Source organism: Camelus ferus, chromosome 13, assembly GCF_009834535.1.
Source record: "Camelus ferus isolate YT-003-E chromosome 13, BCGSAC_Cfer_1.0, whole genome shotgun sequence".
Taxonomy (NCBI): domain Eukaryota; kingdom Metazoa; phylum Chordata; class Mammalia; order Artiodactyla; family Camelidae; genus Camelus; species Camelus ferus.
Genome location: NC_045708.1, coordinates 22,349,264 through 22,374,139, shown reverse-complemented (window position 1 = coordinate 22,374,139; position 24,876 = coordinate 22,349,264). Strand labels below are relative to the sequence as shown.

At 44.8% G+C, this 24,876-nt stretch overlaps 1 long non-coding RNA gene across 1 annotated transcript; it reads left to right on the top strand.

Moving 5' to 3' along the window:
• Positions 1-15,210: 15,210 nt before the first annotated feature.
• On the top strand, positions 15,211-22,454 carry LOC116668328. Its single transcript, XR_004325484.1, has 3 exons — positions 15,211-15,303; positions 17,018-17,090; positions 20,681-22,454. It is a non-coding gene; the product is annotated as an uncharacterized LOC116668328 (long non-coding RNA).
• The last annotated feature ends 2,422 nt before the right edge of the window (positions 22,455-24,876 follow it).

The following is a 24,876-nucleotide window of genomic DNA, read 5'->3' as shown; positions in this document are numbered from 1 at the left end:
ATGCTAAGCATGTGCTCTCCCACTGAGCTATGCCCTCCCCCCTCACTGACATTTTTGAGCCCCTCGGTCAACCAAGCCTGAAGCGCATCCTACCAATCAACTTTTCAATTAGGTGAGTCAATAAATTCCCCTTCGCTTAAGCCAGTTTGAATTGGTTTCAGTCACTTGCAACCAAAAATGTGCCAATACACTCCCTGACTATGCTGCAAACTCTGTGAAGGCAGCAGTGCCTGGCAGAGAACAGGAATTTAGCAAGTAGGGGGTTTAAGGAAGGAAAAGAAGAAGGACTTCTCTTCACTTTGCTAGGTCCTTCCTCTGGACTTCCCCTGCCAGTTGATGCTCCAGAGCCATCCTCAAGTTTACCATTGCTGGTCTGAGGGTCTCTCACTCGTTCCTGGCCATGGATCTTTGTTCTCTGATTCCTCATTAAACTTACCTGCCTGTCTCATTAGACACGCTGATGGCTGTTCCTCAGCTGTCCAGGTTTTCTTTGCTGGTCAGTCCAACCAGCCACACATTCTAGGTGGGAGATCTCTCCTCCACATTACTGGAGCACATAAATTCTACCAAAAAGGCACTTTGCCACAGCATTTTTTTCATTTTTAGTGATTTGGTGGATCTTCTAATAATCTTCACTCAGCTTTATTGTCAAACTACAGAGTAGCCATTGTTAAATGCAAAAGTTTGAATCCCAGCACAACCTCTTACCAGCTGTGTGACTTTGAGGAAGTTTCTTAACCTCTCTGTGCCTCAGTTTCCCCATCTATAAAATGGAGATTCTAACAGTACTTATTACTTATTTGTTTTTTTGTGAGAATTACATGAGTAGAGTTGATTAATGTAAAAAGACTTCTTTACACTGTGGGAAAAATACCCCATGGGATAGTTCACAAAGGAAGTGAAAACAAGGCCAGTTTTCCAAGTGGCTAAAGATGGTTTTGTTGGCAGTGAGAAATGCAGCAAGCTAATAGCCTGAGAGTTTTACCAGTAACTCCCAGTGAGTTCCTTTGTTTTCTCTATTCTATCTGTAATGTGTTCTTAATCTCACATTGACATCACTAATGAAATTATTTTCAAGTGTTTGGCATTTCATCAGGGTATGAGAATCGGAGTGATGACAAAGTGGGTTTAACCACAAAGGGACGATGGTAGTGTTTGCTGCAAACGCTTGGGATATAGCATTGCTTACACTGTACAGAGTATGTCTTACATTTGCATTATAAATAAGGTTCACTGACTGTGTTTCCAGCACATGTAAATCCAGGTTAGAGAGAAGATTCGGGAGCTCCTCCAGCCACTACCTAATTCTGGGACTGCACATAGCTAGGTTGCAGTAAAACATTCCAATTTTAAGAGCATGGGTTTTAGAGTTGGTCGTATGTAATTTTAGGTCTCGTCTATCTGCCTGTTGCTTGAGTGTGTGAACTTAAACTAGTAATTTATCCTCTTTGAGCCTCAGTTTTCTCCTCATTAGAAATGGATAAAGTAATTGCTCCTAAGGTTGCTTCATGGCACAATCCAAGGGGTGCCAATCACAACAGATTCTATATATTGATAGCACCTACTTTACAAGGTGGTTGTCAGGATTTAGTGAGATGGTTTCTGCAAAGCAATTAGCTCAGTGGTGTGCACATGGAAAACACTCAGTAAATACGAGTTGCTATTATTAGTTGTTTTGCATGCAGAAGTACTTCTGGTAATAATCATCATAATAGCAGGAGAGTGTAGAGTCAGGCGAGTTAATGAGGAAGGATTTCTGAGGAGATGCTAAGGTTTAAACTGGATTTGAAAGGTAGGGACGAAACAATTTTGGCAAACAAGATTAGGGTGAGTGTTTTGTAAAGGAAGAAGAGGGAACAGGTGTCTGGGTGACCGAATTGAGATACTTGGATGCAGCTCAGCCCTGTCCTCAGGACACTGTTGGGCCCCTGCCAGGAGTGGGGAATCCCAGAAGCTTCTCCGGCTTGGCTGCAGAAGGAAACAGACATCTCCTATGGGGAGAAAGGGAAGTCACAGAGCTGCTGCCTAGTGGTGCCTGCGACTGGGGCCAAACCGGCCAGCAGAGAGATTTCTGTGGGGGCAAGGGAGCTGGCAGGGGGAGGACTGCGGGTCAGCCGGGGACTGTTTGGCCATGTGGGCAGCTGGGCTGGAGGCTTCTTTCTCCCTGCAGGGTCAGCTGGGCCAGTTCAGTGGCTTCTTTCCAGATGTTCAGAATCCCTGTTTCCTGTGTGCCAACCTCTGGGCTCTTCTCTAGGGAAGGAGAGTGAGCGCTGTCCAGGGAAGACCAAAACTGTGAGTTTTAAAACTCTGCTCTGAGCTTCCAGAAGAGCTGCATGGGCCTGCGGGAGAGACAGCCAGACCAGGCTGTTGGGCTAGCTATTTCCTGTCTGCCCCTCCAGATCCATCCTTCACCCAGTTCTGGGTCTGACTTGTTTTGCTACACCTGCAGGCTCCTTTGCCTTCTGGCTTCTTGCTGGGCTCGTTCAGTGGGGAGTCTGTGGATGAGAGGCAAGAGGATAGAGAGGAATTTATGCCCCTGGCTCCCTCCACAGGCAGGCAGGTGCTGTGACAGACCATCACTCTGCCTCTTCCCTCAAACTCCCTCCCTCTGGATTCAGGTGACTATCTCTCCTCTGTCCCTTCAGGCCTAGGGATGGTGACGGCTCCTTAGTTGTTACTAGCCCCAGGTCACCACGCTATCCCTTGTGGTTCTCCTACACCACCTAGACTGTAGTAAATAAACCCTCTTCCAAAGATTCTAATCTGAATGTGCTTTCATTTGGGAGATCCTGACTGATGCATTTGCCAAATAAGGATTCTTTTGGTTGTCTTAAGGAAGAGAGAGAGTGTGAATTCTTGTCTTGTTATTGCCTCATGTACTTGAATCTGAGGTACAGACTTCAGACGTATCTGCTCATGTGGTTAGGCAAGAGCTCAAAGTTTGCAGACTCTAGTCTTTTCCCAACTTTTAGCTCAATTTCCTTTGTATTTGCTTGGCACTCCCTCCACCTAGCAACCTCCAGCCATGCCAGGCTTATATCCTCCCAAGGTCAAGTCCTAAAACAGGTTCATCTCTCTTTCCCAGGGGATTCAACAAAGGTCCAGCATTCTCACTCGCTCCACCTTGGTCACAAGACCATTCTCAAACCAGTGGCTGTGGCCAGGGAGATAGAATAAGCAATTGGCCAGAACTGGGTCATGTACTCTCCCCTGGAGCTTGAAATAGAGGTGTCAACCCCACCTAAATCACATGGCCTAAGAGTGGGGGAGGGTGCTTTCCCAAGGAGAGTGAGGATATTCTAACCAGAAGCGGAGACATGGATGCTCAGTAGGGCAAAACCACGTGTCTGCTCTACTTGGCTGTGTGAATTTGGATAAGTAACCAAACCTCTGCAACTTCTGTGTCCTCTCCTCCAAGAGTACTAAGGGATTATTGAGCTGTTCCTGGGTGCCAGCCCCTACACTAAGGGTTTTCGATGAATCTTAGTTTAGTAGGTGCCGTTACTTCCCCCTCTTTCCTGAAAGGTGAAATAGCTGCCTCTGGGTGACAAAAGCCTAGATGGGGCAGAGATGGAATTTGAGCCCCAATTTGTCTGACACAAGACTCTACCAAACTGCCTCTTAGTTTGGAGCCCAGCTTGCAGGGTTGTTGTGAGGATTTAAAGATAATAATAGTGGGGGAGGGTACAGCTCAATGGTAGAGTGCGTGCCTAGCATGCATGAGGTCCCAGGTTCAATCGCTGGTACCTCCACCAAAAGTAATAAATAGATAAATCTAATCACCCCCCAACAAAAAAAGAGATATAATAAAAATAAGGCCAATGTCTATTGTGCACTATGTGCCAGGCTCTGGACTCAATGCTCTAAAATAGATTCATATTTAATACCGGCCACAACTCTCTCAACTCTGAAAACACCTAACACAGCCCCTGGCTCAGTACGAATTCCCTGATACCTTCTCTTCCCTTATGCTCCCTGGCTTTCCCCTTCATGTGGTTCAGGCATCTCCCTAGTGTCCTAGGTTCTTCAGTGTTGCACAGGGTCTCTGAACTATTTTCTGTCCTGCCTTCAATCTGAGAAAAGCCAGGCTCAGGGCCCCCAGGAGACTGGAAAAGTCCTCATGGGGGACAGTGCTCAATTAGAGGAAAGCATGTGGAAAAACAGGCTGGGGGAAGTGATGTGATTAGCGTCACAGTGTCTGTGTTTTGCCCCTGAGCAACTTTGGTCACTTTTAAACATCTCGGGGAGGTTGGGGTTTACCCCAACAGGATAAATATTGGGGGAAGTGAGAGGCCGAGGGTTGATAAGTCCAAGGCTCCCTAGTAAGATGCTGTGACGACCAGATATACCTTCTGGTTTCCTCTCTAATCCCCTGGACTACTTCCATCCTGAGGCTGGTTGTCCTTTATCTTTGACCCTTAACTTTCTTCTCTTTGTCCGGTTCAGTACCAGGACCCGATGGTTCTCCCAAATGATGTTACCTGAAAGGTTGTCTGTTGACAGCTTTGACCAAGTTTTCTCCATTAGGATTGAGAGCAGGGACTGTATCTTTCATTGTTTGTGTTTCTATCAACTAAATGCATGTTTAATTGAACTTAGTAATGGTGATAATTTATTCAGAGCCTCTTGTGAACCAGTTACTTTACTGATCATCACATTTAATCCTCACAACAACCTTGTGTTATAGCTACTGTTTTTAGCTCAATTTTACAGAAGAGGAAAGTGTAGCTCTGAGAAGATAGGTGATTTGTCTAAGGTCACAAGGCTGGCTACTGGCAAGTTAGTGAGTAGCTTGGACCTCTCTTTTGAACTCCAGACTCGCATGTCTGACTGCCTGTTTGACATATCCTCTTGAATATCCAATGGGCATCTGAAAATTAACATGTCCAGGACTGAGTTCCTGGTGTCCACTCCCCCCAATGTGTTCAAGTCATTGCAACCACATATTTCAGTTGCTCAGGGCATAAACCCCGAGTTATCTTTAACTACACCCTGGCTCCAGTCCATAAACATATTTGGTCAGCTCTACCTTTGAAATACCCTTGTAACTGACCCCTCTCACTCCACTGCTCCCTTTCTGGTCCATCAGTCACCTGGATTACTGCGATAGCCTCCTAGCTGTTTTCTGCTTCTACCTTTGCCCTCTTTCATCCGTTCTTAACAGATTCAGATGTTACCCTTCTCGAAAACGTTCAGTGGGTAAACTGATGAGTAAAAGCCAGAGTCCTTACTCTGAGCCACAGGTGTTATCTGAGCTGGCTTCCTGAGACTTCTCTTACTTTCTAGTCTCCCCTCCTCCCCCCATCACTTCAGAGCCTTTGCATATACTGTTTACTCTGCCTGGAAATCTCTTCCCCAAAATACACACATGACCCACTTCCGGATCTCTTTCAGGTTTTTGTTCCAATGCCATCTCCTTGGTGAGGCTTTTCGTGGACACTCTATTCAAAATTTCACACCCTCCACCGATATTTCCTACTCTCCTTCCCTGTGTTTTTTTTTTTTTTCTCCTTAGGATTTGTCACCATCTAAGATAACATACATTCTGGTTTATTATCAGTCTTCCCTCTAAAATGCTCCATTATAGCAGGGGTTTGGTCATTTTTCTTCAAAACTACCTCTCCAGCTCTTTTAGCAATGCCTGGCATTAGATGCTTGCTAAATATTTGTTGAATAAATGTATGAATGTGTGGATTTAGAAGGATAAATGAGGTCTGTTGACTCATTCTGTTGCTCCATGCTACCTGTCCAAACTCAATGTCTCTGTGATACACAAGTAGCTGTTTGATGGTACTCACACTGGGCCCCCAGTGCTGCTGGGGTTCTTGGGGATTAGTCAATAAATAGCATCCTTCTTGCGTGAGAAGTTCTGACCCATTTGATAAATAAGACATATGGAGACCAAAATAGCAGCCTTATTATTGATAAAACTGATGTTAGTGACAGTAGCTTATGTCTCTGGATAAGTGCACTTCCTAGTATGGGCCCCAGCATTAGACCAACTTAACCACCCACTCACTGATATTGGAGAAGTAGACATAGAGAAATAGGCAGAATGCCTCCTCCAGAAGGAGAGGAGTGTGCAGAACGGCACATACCAGTTCTTTATCCCAAACTCAGGTGGATTAAGTCACTTCTCTCCTTTAGGGGAGGAGTGAATTGGAGGCAGAGGGAAGCCAGGAGTATTACATCAATATATGCTTTCCCACGGAAGGGAAACATCAGGAGGAAATTATGAGCGTTTCCCATTTAACAATCACCATCTCTTTTCTTTTTAAATAACAGCTTTATTGTTATATAATTCACATACAATAAAAACCATTTTTAAGTATAAATAACTCAGTGATTTTTAGTATATTCACAGAATTGTGCAATCATCACCACACTCTAATTCCAGGATATTTCCATTGCCCCAATGTCCTTTGAAACACAAAAGTTTTAAAATGTTTACAAAGTCCAATTTATCTTTTTTTCTTCTGTTGCTTGTTCTTTTGCTGTCATATCTAAGAAACTATTCCCTAATCTAATGTCATAAAGATTTACTCCTATGTTTTCTTCTAAGAGTTTTGTGGTTTTAGCTCTTACATTTAGGTCTATGGTACATTTTGAATTAAATTGTTTGTACGGTGTGAGTAGGGATCCAACTTTGTTCTTTTGCATGTGGATATCCAGTTGTCTTCAAGCTCTCATCTAAAGTTAATTGACCATAAACGTAAGGGTTTATTTCAGGACTCTCATTTGTATTCCATTTATCTTACTTTTATTCTCATGCCAGTACCACACATTGATTACTTTAGCTATGTAAGAAGCTTGAAAAAATTTTCCCTAAAATTATTTTGGCTATTCTGTGTCCTTTGCATTTCCATATAAATTTTAAGATCAGCTTGTCAATTTCTGCAAAAAAGCCAGCTGAGATTTTGACAGGCATTGCATTGAAAGTGTAGATCAGTTTGGGGACCATTGCCATCTTACCCCCTAAAATGCCATCTGTTCATTCCAATCCATAAACATGAGATTTCTTTTCATTTAGGTCTAAGATACATTTTGGGTCTTCTTTTAATTTTCTTCCTTTATTATTTCAACGATGTTTTATAGTTTCAATGAGCAAGTCTCATATTCCTTTTGTTAAATTTATTCTTAAGTATATTATTTTCCTTGATGCCATTGTAAATAAAGTTATTTTCTCAATTTCATTTTCAGATTGTTCACTGCCAGTTATTATGGACTGAATGTGTCAACAGAAAATTCACATGTTGAAATCTTAACTTCAAATGTGATGGTGTTAGGAGGTGAGGCCTTTAGGAGATGATATGGTCATGAAGGTGAATGCAATGAATGGGATTCAAGTCCTTATAAAAGGGACCCCAGAGAAAACAGCTGTTTGCAACCCAGGAGAGGATCCTCACTGAACCTAACCTTGCTGACACCCTGATCTCAAACTTCCAGCCTCCAGAACTGTGAGAAATAAATTTCTGTTATTTCTAAGTCCCCTAGGCTGTAAGATTCTATTATAGCAGCCTTAGTGGACTAAGACACTCGTGTATAGAAATTCAACTGATTTTTGTGTTTTGATCTTGTATCCTGCAATCTTGCCAAACTCATTTACTAGTTCTAATAGTGTGTGTGTGTGTGTGTGTGTGTGTGTGTGTGTGTGTGTGTGTTCCTTAGGGCGTCCTATACACAAGATCATGTCATCTGCAAATAGAGTTGAACTTCTTGCTTTCCAATCTAGATGCCACAATCGCCAATTCTTATCCTGTCTTTCTTCTCACACATAGCCTTTGGGCTAATCTTCCTAGGGTTTTGCTTTGAGTTGAGGTAGGAGTTGGAGATCTATGTTCCAAGCCAAGTTTGCCTGCTGGTCTATTCCTGTTTCTTCAGATATAAAATTCTTTGAATAAAAGACAAATAAAATGAGAAAATATAGAAAAAGTATGTTTTTCTCTGCATCTACTATGTAGCAAGCCCTGTATTCAACAGGAACATCACAGTGTTCATCTCCAGAGGGTGCCAATCATATAGAAAACAAGGTGAGTAATGCCCCCTGTAGGTGTGCAACAAGATTTTCCTGATACCAAGTGCTTATCTTCAATTCTCACCATAATGCCATGGTGGGATGGGGGAAATAGCTCAGTGATAGAGCACATGCTTAGCGTGCATGAGGTCCTGGGTTCAATCCCTGGTACCTCCATAAAAATATAATAATAAAGGAGAAATATTTAAAAATAATACCATGAAATTGATGTTACTAATTCCATTTTAGAATTGAGAAAGTTAGGGTTCAGAGTAGTTAAGTGACTTACTTATGGGCATACATTGGTTAAGTCTCAGAGTCTAGATTTGAACTGGTCTTTCTGATTCCATTATACCAAACTGTCTTTTGAAAAATATTATTTTAAAAATTTAAAGAAATTTTATCTTGAAAAAGTAATACATACACATGGTAAAGAACTTAACAGTACAAAAAGATAACACGATGAGAGTAGTTCTATTTCTTATTGCCATCACCAGAGGCAGTCATTCTTATTAGTTTCTGGTGTCTCCTTCCAATGTATTCTATACATATCTAAATAGATATGTCTACAGTTATATGGATCCTTATTTAAACCCCATACACTCACACTTATTGAGTTACATATCTTGCGTGTCTTTTTAAAAAAACTTAACAATGAATCTTGGAGATCATTCCACAACAGCACATAAAGATCTACCTCATTCTTTTAAACAGCTGCATACTATTCCATTTTGTCCAAATGTACCCATACTAAAGGATTTTCAGATTGTTTCCAGTTTTTTGCTGTTACCGACAATTCTGCAGCAAACATCCTTGCATGAATTTATTTTTACATGCCAAGCTGCCTTGGCAAGTACTTGAAAAGTAATTAGAACCATACAATGACACGGGCTTTTTTCTTCTTCTTTTTTAAATTGAAATATAGTCAGTTTACAATGTTGTGTCAATTTCTGGTGTACAGCATAATGTTTCAGTCATACAAATATTCCTTTTCATATTATTTTTCATTATAGGTTACTACATATTGAATGAATATAGCTCCCTGTGCTATACAGTATAAACTTGTTGTTTATCTATTTTATATATGGTAGTTAGTATCTGTAAATCTTGAACTCCCATTTATCCCTTCACATCCCCTTTCCCCTCTGGTGGTAACCATAAGTTTGTTTTCTATGTCTGTGAGTCTGTTTCTGTGGACAAGGACTTTTATAATTAGGATGATTGCATTTGTCTTCCTTTCCTGCAACCCTGACTTCTACTTTCTTGAACCTCAAGTCCAGACCATCAGTGCTCTCTAGTGGGCAAGAAAGCTCTCCATCACTTGCTCTAGCAGTTGGAATAGAGCATCTCCTGGGATCCTCTGACTTAGAATGGTCAGCACTGTCCAGATGGGTTTGCAGTCATTAGGCTCAGTCTGGCTAAGTCCAGGTCATGATCTGCTTAGGGATGAGGTGCTGAGCTACTGATGCTGGTGTGTAGCACACTGATGACTGCAGGGGTAGCCAGAAGCCAGGACTCTGGGATGACCTTGGCCAGTCAGGATGCACTTGGCGTGCTGTTTCGCTAGATCAGGCTCTGACCTGTTATGACCAGAAGAGGGCAGTAGTGAGCTGCCTAGCGCTTCTGCCAGACTCATGGAAGGCTCTCCTTCCTATGTAAGGACCTTCTGTCTCCAGCAGCTCCACACAAAAGGGCAGCCAGGGAAATCTCCCTGTTCTTGAAGAAGGAAGGCGTGTTAGGATTAATCTGGTAGAAAATGTGTTTAGAACAATACAGGAAAAAATAAAATCAAGGTAGCTCCCTCCCCTTATGAAAATAGCTTTATTTTTTCTCGTAAGTATAATATACACACATTGTAAAAATTTCAAACAATACATAAAAGTACACACACACACACAAATGCCTGAAATCCCATAGCCTGAGATAACCACTGTTCAGTTTTTGGCAATTTTTCTGTAACCTGCTTTTTTTTTTTTTTAACTCAGAAAATGTTGTAAACATCCATCCTTGTCAATACCTTTAATGTTAGAGGCCTCAGGACTTGTACTTACATAAATGCTTCTTCAGTTTTTCCACCCAAGTTACCCCAAAGGCAGAGAAGATGAATGTATTGCTGAGCGAGTGTTGTGTGAGACAGTGTGTGTGGTGCTGGAATGAAAGAGCGGGATAAACTTCTTTGAAATATTGGGCTTTTACCTTAAAAGTTCAGACTAATTTTGCGTTATGCTCTATAACATTTTGCATGCTACTCTGTGTTTATTTTTCTTTAAAAATATTGTGTGTTTTCTTCTCCAGATCTTTATAATATTCTGTTGTGTGTATGTATTATCAGCTATTAAGCTAAACACAGCATTGGACATTTAAGTCATTTCCAGTTTTTTCCCAATATGAACACTACTGCAATGAGCATTCTTTTTTTTTTTTAAATTTTATTTTTTTGGGGGGAGGTAAGTAGGTTTATTTATTTATTAATAGAGGAACTGGGGATTGAACCCAGGACCTCATGTATACTAGGCATGCACTCTACCACTGAGCTATACCCTTCCACCTGCAATGAGCACTTCTTATGCACCTGCTAGTGGACTGACTCTAGGCTTGAACCCAACTCCTCTTCTGCATTCACACAAAATGATTACATGGCTTCTTGGTCCCCAGGACTGAGGTAAGCTCTTCTTTCTACCTTATCTCATTCGGTCTTAACAAAACCTGGTAGTGTAGGCACTATTTTTCCCATTTTACAGAAGAGGAATCCAGTTCGGTGAATACACATGTTTTGACCAAGTTTACACGGCTAGTAATCGAATGTGTGGGTGTCAGTTAGAAAGCCTCAGTTAGGGTCTTTGTCTGCTTAGTGAACAGGACACCTGTGGACTTGTTCCTAGGATGGCTGTCTAAAAACATCTGAGTTACAAGTAAAACCAAAATAAAACCCCCTGAAACACTTGAACTATTTTAAATTTTGAAAAAGATGGGGAGGAGAGAATTACATGAACACAGAGAAATCTCCTGGAACCTAAAAGGAGAAGTAATTAGTCTCATGAGAATTGTGGGAACAGCTCTCTCTCTCTCCTTCTGTCTCCCCCTTCTCCCTCTCTCTCTTTCTCTGTCATGGCCTCTGGCCTCTGTTCCCATGTGTGAATCAACCTCCTTCTCCTTCAGCAGATCAGCTTCTCTGCTTCTCCATGAATGTGACCTTCTTCCAGCTCCCAATTTTACACCCCCCCAGTTTAAGCATGCAGCTCAGACTGAACTAGAATCTCTCAGTCCTAAACCCAAATACCCAGGAAAGGGAATCTGATTTGATTATGCTGAAATACACGTCTACTTCTGGTCCAACCAGTTGTGTAGTTGGGGGGCAGGATTCAGTACTAACATGGCTGTTAGTCTGGTCTATGGGTAGGGACCAGTCCTTAGAGAAAGGAGATTATTGTGCGCTGGGCAGATTCCTCTAAAGGTGTATGTTTATGTCTCCTATGACTCCCTACCTATAGAATCCGATTATTAATCTGCACCCAACTCAAGATGACTTAAACAAAAAAATGGAATTTTTGTCTCTAACAGAATAGTCAAGGGCTTGGCTTTAGGCACAGATAAATCCACTTGCTCAAAAAATACCGTTAGTGGGAGGGTATAGCTCAGTGATAGACTGTGTGCTTAGCATGCACGAGATCCTGGGTTGAATCCCCAGTATCTCCAATTAAAATAAATAAATAAATAAACCTAATTACCCCTCCAAATTAAAAGTCTGATATTCCATTAAAATTGTCTATCATTTAAGGTTTTTTTTTTTTTTTTTTTGGGCAGGGGGTAGGTAATTAGGTTTACTTATTTGTCTGACTATCATTTAAAAAAAGAAAAAAAATCCACTTGCTCAAAGAAAAAATACCGTTAGGAACCTATCTCTTTCCATTTCTCAAACTTTTCTCTGGATTTGCTTCCTTCCTATGTAGGCTTTCTCCTCTTAGTGGTAATACATCCACTAGCAACTCTAGGCTTGTATTCTCATGACAGCTTCCTCTGTGGAAAGCAGATTTCTCCTTTTCAATCCTTTCAGCTCTGATTGGCTTTGATTGAGTTATAAGCCCACCTTGAACCAATCACTGTGGCCAGGGGGTAGTTGCCTCTGATTGGCTAGTCCTGGATCACATGACCATTCCTAGCACTGAGATGGGTCAGTCACATTGAGTAGGGGAAGGACAGTTTCCCAAAGGGAAAAATGGGATGCTCTTAACTCGGATTCCAGAACCTACTTTTTTTTAAAACAGTGAATTGAGATTTGCACCAATAATCTCCTAAAATAGTTTAAAGAATCTTGGTGGAGGGTGAGGAGATGCCTTTCATTCTTTTGTTTAATAGGTGTTTACTGAGGGTTCCATCTGTGCTCAACAGAGTACTAGACTCAGGGCATACAATAGTCAGATAGACAAGGTCCTTGCTGTATGGAGCTTAAGTTCCGGTAGTGTACCAACAAATAAATATATCTTGAGCACCTGCTGTGTACAAAACACCATGTTCCACCCTCTACTTCCTTTCCCCACCCTTTCATACAAAGAGAGAGAAAATATGGCCTTTTTCTCTAGGAGTTTACAATATACAAGGCAGATAAAACAGTGATAAGTAATAAGAACAAACAATAAATGTCCAGAGAGTTAGATAAACAAGAAAGTGTGTGAGGAGGAATCTTACTATGACTAATGGCAATAATAATAATAGTGGCCAACACGCATTCAGTGCTTACTGGGAGCCAGGCATTGTGCTGAGAGCTTTCTGAACAATATGTCATTTAATCCCAATAAAAACCTTATGAAGAAAGTACCCCACTTTACAGAGGAAGGAATTGGGGCTCAGAGAGGTGCAGTGAGTTACTCAAGAGCACACAGCCAGGGGGTCACAGAGTCAGCACTTGAACCCAGGTCTGTCTGACTTCAGCGCCCATGACTTAACTATCACATCATTCTGGTCCTGGGAAGAGGACAGTGATATTGAGCCAGGAAACATGGACATATAGTGTATAGGGTTGGAGTGGGGAGGGGAGGGCAAGCAGCCAGCAGGAATGGCTTTTGATCTTCCCTCTACACAAAGACCTTTCCCTGCTTCTCCGTACACATGACAAAGTGGCCATCCCCAGCTTTGGGTCCTGTGCCTAACCCTGACTCCCACTGTGCTAATTATAAACTGGCAGCCCCATCGGTCAAATATGACGCACGAGGTATTCTTAGCCAGTGGCATTAAAAAAATTAATTAGTGCCCAATATTCAAAAATTGGGGAATTTCACATAAAAACACGGAAAATCAGAATATCTGACAAGTCTGGGCCTATATTCCCATGGCAACCATCTGCTGGAGCAGCTGCTATCATGAGACGAGGCCTGCACTCTCCGTTTGACACAACCGCCTGCTCGCCTTTGTCTCTCCCTTGTCTGTTTTACTCATTTTCATAACTGATGTGACCCTTGGCGCCATTTGGACTAGAGTCACTCTGTCCTGGTTTCAGAGTCCGAGAAGACAGAATTCAGCTCAGCTTGGGGCACATGTACACCTCTGGTTCAAACACTATGGTGATCACAGGGGAGGCTCTGGTGAAGTCAACATGGGTCTAAGGGCACTACTTCGGCGAGGCCTCTGGGCAACAGTGGGTCCTCAGGAAAAGGACTGCAGTTGAGCAAACACTCCAAGACAAGGCTGGTACAAAGGGGGAAGAAATTAAGGCTGAGAGCCTACTTATGAGACCTGTAATGATCTAGGCTTCAGGTCACAATGAAGGGATGAAGGCCTGAACTGAAGCAGAAACAGTGGGGGTGGAGGAGGAAGGAGGAGATTTATAAGATGTTAAGAGCGTGGTGATTTGTGGGCAGGGCCAGGAGGTGGCAAAGGTGACATCTGAGTCTCTGGTTGGGTAACAGGGTAAAAGGTGGTGTCATCCATCAAGACTGGGAACCCAGGAGGAGAGGCAGGTCTGCAGGGGAGTAGAGAGTGGTGGGAAGTAGAAAGTTCAGTATGGGGCACGTTGAGCTTGCTGTGCCTGGAATCATGCATGCACGTAGAGCGGCTGGGTGGCATTTGGGGGAAGATCTGGGCTGGACATACGGTCTGGGAAGTGACCAGCTGAGAGGTGGAAGTTAAAGACCTGGGTACAGATTAAACCTGGGAGGGGGCATGAAGACAGGAAAGGAAGAGGGCTGAAAGCAGAACCACAAGGAGCAATGCTGAGCAGGGAGAGCCCCTGGCTACCAAAGAGTGCTGGTCACAGAGGGAGGAGGAGAACCAGGGGCTGGAGCTTCACAGAAGCCCATGGGGAGAGTTTAATGAAGGGAGTGGTCAAAGTGCCCAGCGGTCAGAGTGTTTAGAGAGGGCAAGGAGGAAAGGCCCGGAGACAGTCCTTTGGATTTGGCAACTAGGAGGTCATTGACGAGTGTGATGGTACCGAGGGGTTGGGCTGAAGGCAAGGGGCGGGGATGAGAAACGAGTGGCAGGGAGGGTGGGAGGAGGCAGGGTGTCGACTCCCTAGGACTGGCGTGCGACTGGAGGCGGAGAGTATGTCCATGGGCAAAGAGTTTGTGTCAAACAAGAGTCCGTGTGAAGGTCTGGCTGCGGGCGAGACCGGGGGCAGCTGGTGTTCTGGGTACAGGAGGGCCTGGGACGGACTCAGGTGCCAGGTGCTTGTGCAACCTGAATGAAAGCTCATCTTTGGGGCCAGCGGAGGGAACTGCGCTGAGAGGAGGCCCCGGCTTTGTGGCTGTGTTTTCCCTATGCTGCATCTAGTTTCCTTGATCCACTGATTATCTTGGGCCGGTTTTGCTGAATGACTCAGGGGCTTGAGCAAGCTTTGCTTACTCGGTTTCACTGCTTTGGGGGAGGGGTGGTCGGATTCTTTCCTGATATCTGGGAAACAGTCATTAGATATTAAGTGAAGGACAATTAGGCCCCAGCTTTAGGGGGAAAAAAAGGCTCTCTAAGCAGGAGAGAATCCTAGCGCTTGGATCTGGAAGCAAACAGCTGACGGTGGGCTCCACTTCCTCTCTGCCTCCTGCTGGGTCTTAATAAAAATAACAATATGAAACAGTTATTGGGAGCTTTCACCCTGGCGAGGCACTGTTCTGGGCCTATGGGGCTTGATCTCTGAAGTCAACTACTTTGATAATCCCGTTTGACATGAGGAAGTCGAGCGATAGAGAGGTGAAGTCACGTGCCCGGGGCAACCAGCCTGTAACTGGAAGTGCTGAGAAGTGACTGCCAGAAGCCTGTGTTCTCTACCCTGTGCGACTCTGCACTTCTGAGGATGTCTCCAGGTGACCCAGCAGGGCCGTGGGATTGGCAAGGGGCCTCCCTGATAAAGATCCTCAGGAAATGACTGGAAAACAAGCTTCTCTCCAGCTAGGATTTCTCCTGGGAAGGGACAGGATCCTCTGAGCTTGTTCTGAGGCCCCTTGTCACCTGAGACCCCCTTCCTTGGCCTCCTCCCCCTCCCCAGTCCCCACCAGCTTCTAAGCTCAGGTATAAAGGCCCTATTCATTGGGCCTCCTGGAGCTGGTCTGGAAGCTGGCCCTGCAGTAGCCAGTGATTAGTTCCCCTTCCTCGAGCCTGTCTTCCCTGCACCTCCCTCTGGACTTGACACCTGGTATCTCTTTCCTGTGTCCCTGAGCCCAGGGCGCGTGAGGCCCAGGTGGGCACGGTATCACTTTCTCCCTAAACTGTCCCAGGGACAGTTTTGTGTGTTGCCTGCCCTTGCTGTCAGCACACACTTCCAGGGGTTCCTGTGGAATCCAGGCTCTGGTAAACACCCGGAGACGAGGAAGTGAGCCAAGCAATGAGCCTGTGATTGCATCAGGGCTGACGCATGCCTGCCTTTCCCCCACCTCGGTCTCCAGAGGAGCCCCATGGGGCCAGGCTCAGGCCTGCTCCCCTTCACTCAGCCCAGGAGAGAGACTAAGGCCAAGGTGAAAAAGAGGGTGCTGCGGAGGGATGTAGATTAAACTGCCCCCTCCTTGGCTTGGGAGAGAAGCAGCCAACACATGTGAAAGTTGGAGAGGATGCAAAGGTGGTGTGGTCAGAGGAGCGGGTCCAGGGAGGCTGGGACAGTAATGTTCCCAGAGTGCCTACCAGGTGCCATGTTACAATAGTAACAATAATATCTGACTTAGGGACGCATCAGGAGGCTGAACCAGGAGCTCTACTTCTGTAATAGGAAGTAACTAGCATTTTGTTGTACGCTAGTGCCTTCTAATTCGAGCAACACTCTTATGAGATGTAGGATGATGGTTACTCTTTTACAGGTGAAGAAAGTGAGACTCAGAGGGGGTAAAGCCCAGAATTATCTCTCAGTTGGGCATTGGAGAGTCAGGGTTTGGATCCAGGTCTGTCTGTTCTTTGCTTCATCGTTATATATTAATTAATGTAATTTTTCTCAACAGGAGTGGGGTAGTTATTATTAGCTTTCACTTATAGATGGGGCAGCTAAGGCTTGGGGAAGTGAGTTGACATGCCCGAGGTCATTGTGTGAGTCTCACTTCTTGATACCCTGAATTTGATGTCCTCATGCTGAATTCATGTGGGTCCCAAGGAGCTAGAGTGTTCCTAAGAGTCCTTTTCAATGTAGTGTGGATTTCATATCATTTCTCCCTTCCCTGCAAGGTCACCTCTCTGGGCAGTGATAGAATCAACACCTGCCTCTGTGAAGTCACTTGTCATACTGGCTTGTGGTCATCTGCTGACCCAGCTTTCCCTCTGGACTGCCAGCTCTCTGAGGGCCAACTCTGCTGTTCATTCATCTCTCTTGAACTGCTAGAGCCTGGCCCAGAGGAGGGTTTGTTGCAATGAAGAAATGGACACAGTTGAGGAGCTAGGATTAGAACCTAAGTCTTTTGGGCTCCACCAGAGTCATTTCCACTTCTCACCTTGCTGCGGGCCCCTCTCACCTATGAGGCCTGGTTACAAAGCAAATAGCCACGGCAGGAAGTCAGCTGATTTAGAATCCTTTTCTTCTCCTCCCCTTTCCTTTTTCAGAAACCAAGGAGAAACGTGAAGTCTAAAATCTGCCCTGTACCAGTCTCAACCCCCAAGTCAAGGAATGTAAAAGGTGAGGAGTTGCCATGGTAACACAGTGCCAGGTGTGCTGCTGAATACTTAGTTCCTGCAGCATTGGCAGGGAAGTCCGGCCCAGTGCCTGTCTGAGGGTTTACGTTTTCTGTCTACAGGGGAGCTGCATTTCATTTGTTCCTCTTAATGGGACCTTACAGGAGACTTTTGCTTTCCATTGCTTCTATTTTCTTCTAAGTGGAAGGGGAGGGGAAAAAATCACTTTCCTCCCTCTCTGACCTGCTCAGAGAAATGCCAGAAAAACACCAGCAGTCCTATCAGAGGCTCTGCCGCCACTGGTCTTGAAACCCTATCATCAGTTAAATCGCTCTATTTTAAAGGTTTGTGAAAACGGCACCAAATTGATTTTTCCCATATCACTTCTGTCTGTTATTTCTGTGGTTTCTCTTCTTTTAGTACTGCATTTCCTGGGAGCAGGAGAGCAAGTCTATATGGAAATTTGAGGTACTCTTATGTGGTCTGGGAACCAAAAAATAAAAGTGTTTCAGTGGGTACCAAATTGTTTTCCCTTCTTTTACTTACTCTGTACTTACGTATTTATTTTTTCCTTGGGTCTGTTGAAAAGGATCTGGCTCACAGACTGCAAATTTAATTTAGCTTCAGGCCATAATCACTGTTGAGTGGAGAATCTTATAACAGAGGGATGGAAAGAGCCTCAGAAGTTACCTGGCTCAGAGGTCCCAAGACTTTTAAATGTCATCAATAGTCAAGAGTTAAAGTAAAAGGAGGGGTCTGGATATGGATGTCAGTGTTTACTTTGGCCAAACAAGAACATTAAAGACAAATAACCATCATTTACTACAACCACTGCTTCATGAAAGAAAGGACATTTTAATACCAAAAAAAAGTAGGGAGGGTATAGTCTCAGAATGAAAGCCTATCCCTTAAACCAAATAAATTTAGCATATGAAATTTACCATTTTATCCTTAATTTTCTGCTATTCCCATCCACAAGCACCAGTCTGAGGATGGACATTTGAGAAACCATTAATTAGGTTTACTACTACTACTAGTAGTTTTTGGAGATAGTGTCTTGGCCTCTGCTCGGATACCTCTGGTGGCTGGGCACTCATTGCCTTCCCTCTTTGGCTAATTCAAGCTGTTACTTCTTTTTCATCTCCCTTCTCTCGCCTGCCCTTCTTCAGGCTGGTTATTGTCCCTCCTATAAGCTCCCTTATCTCCATTGCTGTTACCACTTTTGTAGTATTTATCTCACAGTGTTGATACTTCCATCAACAACTAGACTGTCAGCTTCCCGAGGGCAGGGTCTAAATCTGTTTACAGTTGGATCCTCAGGCCCATCATATGGAAGAAACTCATCAATAATTGACTGAAAGAAAGAAACTTCTACCCACACCAGACTAATGATACTATGAAATAATGATAATAATAATCATGAAAATAATACACAAAACTAGCACATTACTTAATGTGTACCATATCCTAAGCACTTTGTGTGATTTTGATCAGGGACAGGCTTTTATGTAGGGCATTTGGAATAAGATGAAAAAGATAATCTATGAAGCATGTTGTTTTAAAAGGAACAGTTTCTCTGGAAATTTATCCTACATAATTCTCCTAGAAGGGCTCCAAGATGTATGTGCCAAAAACGTCCATTGCAATACTACTTCTATTAGCAAAAAAAAAGAAACAATCCAACTACCTATTATTAGGGAACCTGTTAAATAAATTATAGTTCAACCATACTATGGAGGAAACCTTTAAAGAATAAAGTAGATTTAAATGTACTGACATTGGAAACTGTCTAAGACATATTGTTAAGAGAGACAATCCCATTTCTACTAAACACACAAGTGCATGCATATATGAATACACAGGAAAAAATGAAGGCACAGAGAAAAATTGGGAGGAACAATATAATACGAATTGTTAATAGTGCTTCTTTGGGTATGGTTGTGGGGGACTTTTACTTTATTAAAGCATTCATCTCTAATTAAAAATTTTTTTATAAGAAGCATGTCTTCTTTTTTTAAAGTTTTATTAATGTCTAATTTACATACCATAAAATGCACATATAATTTTTAAAGCAGGGGTGGGTAGGTTAAAACACAACTAGAAAAAATGTCTCTTGACACGGAGGCTAATGTAACCTTTTGTCCTTTTGCTGGTCCTTCTGTTCCCTTCCCCACAATGGGTCCTCCCCACCCTCCTCAGGCCCTTGATATCTCTGAGTGGCCTGGGGAACTCCTTTTTTTTTTTTTTTTTTTTTTGACCTGGGCCTATAAAGGGAGAGATTGCACTAGATGACTTCTGAAGTTCCTTCAAATGTTCAGTCAGGTGAATTTGTAGTCCTGCACTCTCTCCTCCCAAAACTCATTTTCAATGAGGTGCTCATACTTTAATTTTCATTACATGAAAACGGCAGGTGAGGTCCAGTTTTTCTCTCTTGTGATGTTGGCATTTTAACAAAAGATGACTATCATTTTCGCCTTAAGCCAAGAAAGAAACCTTCAGGTGTGCAGTTTATATGTACACAAGCTGAAGATAGGTCCCAGGGTATGTTTGGTGGCGGGGCAGGGTAACCTTTTCAACATCCTCAAAAAACATAGCAGTAATCAAGTTAGGACTGTTGGTGTAGAGACGGGTTCTCGAAGTTACCATTTGTTAAAATGGGAGCTACTGTGCCCCCATAAAATGGGGGAAGATCAAGATTCTGGCCATAGCACCTGACACAATTAAGACAACTGTGCATCACTGGGGATGGAATCCTCAATTTCACAAGGTGACCTCAATTGCCCCACTTAACCTGGTGCTTTGAAGTCTCAGTGTGTAGAAACATTATCACAGTCAGAAAGCATATATTAAACATTTATACACAAGCAGATAATCTAAGTCACTCTGAAAGAGGTTGCCCTAATGAAAAGAGCTTACATGGTTAAACCAATATCCATAATGGAGGTAGCCACATTCTCATTGGGGAAACAGACAGATGGCATAGAGGCTGAGGATGTGGGGCTCAGGACAAATACTCTCTGGGTTCAAATCCTGACTCCATCACATACTAGCTGGCTGACCGAGGTCAAGTGGCTTGGCTGTTCTTCACTTCAGTTTCTCTATATGTAACACGGGGATAATAATACTTTCCACTTCCTAGGATGGTTGTGAAATTACACTCCTTAATACCTATAGAGGGCTTAGAACAACAGTACTTGGTATAAAGTAAGTGTTCAATAAGTGTCAGCTCTGAACATCATTCCCTCCTCAATACTTCGTTGTCTGGGCGATTTGCTGCTTCACTTCCAACGGCTCTTGTTTCGCTTGTTAATAACATTCCTTGATATTTCCCAGCTTCCAAACGGGGAAACTAAGTCTCAAGGTATCAGAAAATGCTGTGAACAGAACCGAGCAGCCAGGGCAGCGCCAGGGCTTTAAGTCCTGGCCACGAGTCCGCCGCTGATTCTGAGTACTGCCTTGAGCGGTCCCGCTTTCTTGGGGCCTCAGTTGCCCCGTGTTTAGTAAGAGAAAATAAGGAGGTTGAGCCATGTTTTTAAAGTTTCCCCTCTTCCCTCGCTGCCAGCTCCTGAAGTCATTTTCTTTCTGAATTTCTAGCTGAAATCCAGTAACACCTGACTGCGGTGGAGAGGGGCATCCTGATAGCTGATTGGCCGTGGGAAGGATCCTGAAGGAGGCCGCGGCCTTCCCCTGCACCAGGCCCGGCCTGGATTCAGCAGCAGCTTTCCAGCTGCTACCGGCACCGGGGGAGGGAACTCCCGGCCCACGGACCCACCCCCGGAGCGAGCCTTGACGTCTCCCGGAATTCACAGCTCCTCTCCCTCCCTGCTGGGCTCCCGCGAGCACCACGCACCAGGCTCTGATGCTGCGGGCGGCCGCCGGGAGCAAACGCCCAGGGCCTGTGTACGACTCCTGGGGCTTCCCGCGGAAGCTGATTGACAAGGGGAGACGGCGGGGGGTAGGGGGTGTTCCCTGCAGCGGTGGTAACCCGCGCCCTGCCCCCTCAGCCTCCGCCGGGGTAAAAGAGGACTGTAAAATTCCGGAAGAGAGATTAGAGGCCGTGGATGGGTGGGGCGGTGAATCAGTACATTCCTTCCTCCCTCTGCCTGCCTCCCCCTCCCCGGTTATCACTTGGGGAGGGTTGAGCCCTCTCTTGGCCTTCTCCTGACCAGTCCTCTAGCAGGGTCCAGACAAGCTAAGCAGCGCTGAGAGGAAACTTCCTGGGCTCAGCTGAACTTTGGAGAGCCTGGATCACTTATTTTGCAGCTCATGACCCCATCTGGTTTCGGGTTGGGAAATTTTGATCGTTGCTTCCAACTGGGTCCTTTCCATAAGAGTAGTTCACAGGCTTGTCTGTGGATCTGTCAGTAGCTCCCACTTATTGGGCAAGCCCCTCCTCTGAGGCCGAGCCTGGGCTGCATCAGGCTGTTTTTGCTTCCTAAAACTTTGCAGTGTAGGCATACCTTATTTCATGTTAGCTAGTCAAGAAATCAGAAAGCTCAGAGAGGTTAGGTAACTTGCCCAAGGTCACAAAGTGGTGAGCCAGGAATAATTCCAGCTCTATTGGTTCGGTAAATTTCCCACCACACCCTGCAGTTTCCCATAGACATTGAAAGGCAAGACTTATTGGGGGGAGGGAAGTGTAACAACTATGGACTACCTCCCACCCTGCTAGGAACTTTAAATACGTTGTATTTAATGATATAATTTTTTCACAAGCACTTCCTGAGATAAATGTGATCACCATGGCCATATTACATAGGATGCAACGTTAGAAGTTAGGAATTTGAGGGGCAGAGCTGGGGTTCCTGTACAGTCATAGTGCAAAACCACTGTTAATGTCTGTTTAGTGCTTGACAGTTATAAAGCACTTTCAAGATCTTCATTTTAGAGCTATCCCATTTTGCAGATGAGGATAGAGGTTTATTCCTGAAGTTAAGCCATCTGGCCAAGGTCACAAAGCTAATAGCAAATAGCAGAGCCTGTAGTTTTGAAATAAACCCTATAGAGCTCTTAGTAGCAAAGCTCATCCCATTTACTTCCACAGTGCTGAGTATCACTCTAATCACTGTAATAATAGCTAACATTTATTGAACACTTACTATGAGTCCAGTATGGTGCTACCTGCATGATAACTATCCTCTGTGTTATAACTAACTCTTGTCATGCTCAAAACTATGTAATGAGGTAAGTACTGTTTCCTTTTCCATCTTACAAACGGAGAACTTGAGACTAGATGAAGTAATTTCCCCAAGTTACACAGCAACTAAATAGCAATTCACAAATGCCTGATAACACAGTCTGGAGTCCCAGGGTGGGAACCAGGCACCTGGGTTGCATCCCCACTTGTGAATAAAACCACTTCCCTAAGGGTCTTCGTTTCTTTGCCACAACACCATTCCATCTTTCTCTAACCCCTGTGTGTGGCAGGCCCACACAGCTCCAGCTCTCAAGGAGCTAATGCTCCATAAAATCAGTCTAGACTACCGCCAGCTTTGCCTCACAGGGGTGCTGGGAGGATTAATAAGCTAATGGCATTTGGAATGCTTCTGCAAAGGCACTGGATAAACTCAGGGCACTTATTATGTGTAAAACTCACTGCCAAGGGTGGTTCACACTGTAATAGGGTGCCTGTAGCCCAGTTCTTGATCTGTTGGAGGTGTGTAGCCTTCCTTGGGAAACCATTTGGGTGAGGTCATTCATGTCAGGGGTTAGAACATTTCCCTGCTGTCTTGGGGGTGTGGGGTGCCATGGTCTCAGGCCTTTTGCTCCCAGAAGGGGGTGGTTTCCAACATCTCAGAAGGGATTCCAGCTTAATTTGAGGGATACCAGTTATTGACTGGAGTCAGAGGCAGACATCTTGGCTGAGTCTTGCTTTTTGTTACTTTGTCTTTCTGAGCCTCCAACCCCTTGCAAAATGAGGATAATAACAATTTTCTCATAGGGTTATTTTGATGCACAAACTTAATTATGTATTTAAAAACACCGTGCCCAGGGCTTAGAATAGAGTAGATGCTTAATAAATGGTACCATTATCATAGCCATTATTGTTATCCTTATGTTGTTATTATTTATTTACTGACATTTAAGGACCAGGCTGAGAGCTGAATGGAGGGAAGATTCATTCATTTGCTCAACAATCTTGTACACTGCTCCCAGTAAGTCAGTCTAAATAGTGGAGAACATGAAAATAGGCATTTATAGTACATGTGATAAGTGCTATGATAGGGAATTGCATAAGGTGTTTGGAGACTTTAGCAGAAGAGTCAGTAACCAGGAGGCTCAGTAAAATTTTTGCAGAGAGTGTAGGTCTCTGTTTCAAGTCTGCACCTCAAGGAAGTGGAAAATGCTGCCCGCTGGAGGCAGGTAGAATGTGAGAGCCGCAGCCCTCACACAAAGGGCCTTGATTCTGATCTGCAGCCCCTCTTGGTTCAGGGCCTCTTAACTCCCACACAGCCCTGCCAGCCAGCCTTGCCCTGGAATACCTCCTCCTGGGCCACCTGCTGGTGGTGAACATCCTGGGTTCTGTGCTTTGGCCTGATGGGGCTGAGTCATAAGACCTTTCTTTTTCCTGCTAAGCTCTAATGGAAGCCTTCTGGTCTGGAGCACAGCCCCAGGTCTGCCCAGTGGGGAAGGCCTAATGATGACTACTGACCATTGCTTCTTTCCACAGGGCCGAGTGAACGTGTGTGGTGGTCAGGGGGGTGGGTGGGGAGAGGCAGCCCAAGGGACAGGAGTCCCTTCTAGATAGATGCCAGTTCTGAGGACAGAGCTCCTCCCCGCCCCTCCAACTCGCATGGGCAAGCCTTCCCTCTTCCTCTAAGCTAGCCTCCAGTGCCTCTTTCTGACTGCCATATGGCCGTGGCCCAGACAAGTCTCCCGGCTCACCTGGTGACCACATTTTCCAAACCAAAACTCAGAACAGCATGGTCTGACAGAGAATTAACGAATTTCAGGCCACCTTCTAAATGCAAGAGAGACTGAGATCTCTAGTATAATCCCCGGCATTAAAGAGGACATTCTACTGGAAACCTTGAAATTCATGGTCTCCTCTTTATCAGGTATTTTTCATACATTATATCATTGACATGTGAAAGAACCCCATGAGGCAGCTGATAACTATTTCCATTTAATAGTTGAAAGTATGCAGAGAAAGGAAATAACTTGCCCAAGCTGCTACATCCCGGAAGTTTCAATTTTGATCTGTTACCGGGGGTTTCTAGGTCTGGGTGCGTACGTGTGTGTGTGTCTCACCAGCAGAGAGGTGGGGGGTGGGGAATGCAGAAATATCCTTCGCAATTGCAGACGCACACGCCATTTATTTGCGACCTCGGGAAAGGGCAGCCAAGAACTGAACTGCCCGGGTTCTCACTTCTGGGTTGGAAATCCCCGAGCAAAGGGCTCGGTCGCCACCCGGTCCCATCAGGTTCTGGCCCCAGGCCTCACGGGCCAGGGCTGCGGGAAAAAGCCCTTCGACCTTGAGGGTCACCCCGGGGCCTCGAGCCCTTGTCTGGCCCAGGTGCAGATGGGCGGACCGCGGCGTGGACAGACTCCCTAGCCAGGTTCTGCACCCCCCACCCCCGGTCACATGGACGCGCCTTACGCAGCCAGAAGTGCTGAGGCGAACGAACCACGAGGAGGAGCGGGGGAGGCACCGAGGGCAGTGGGTCAGAGCCCCGCGGGGCAGGTGGGCGGGTCCCGCCGCCCAGAGCCGGCCCTCCAGCCAGTCAGCGGGCGCCGAGGGCGGGCCGACGGGCGCGCGCGGCGCGCCCCGTAGCGCCCCCTGAGGGGCG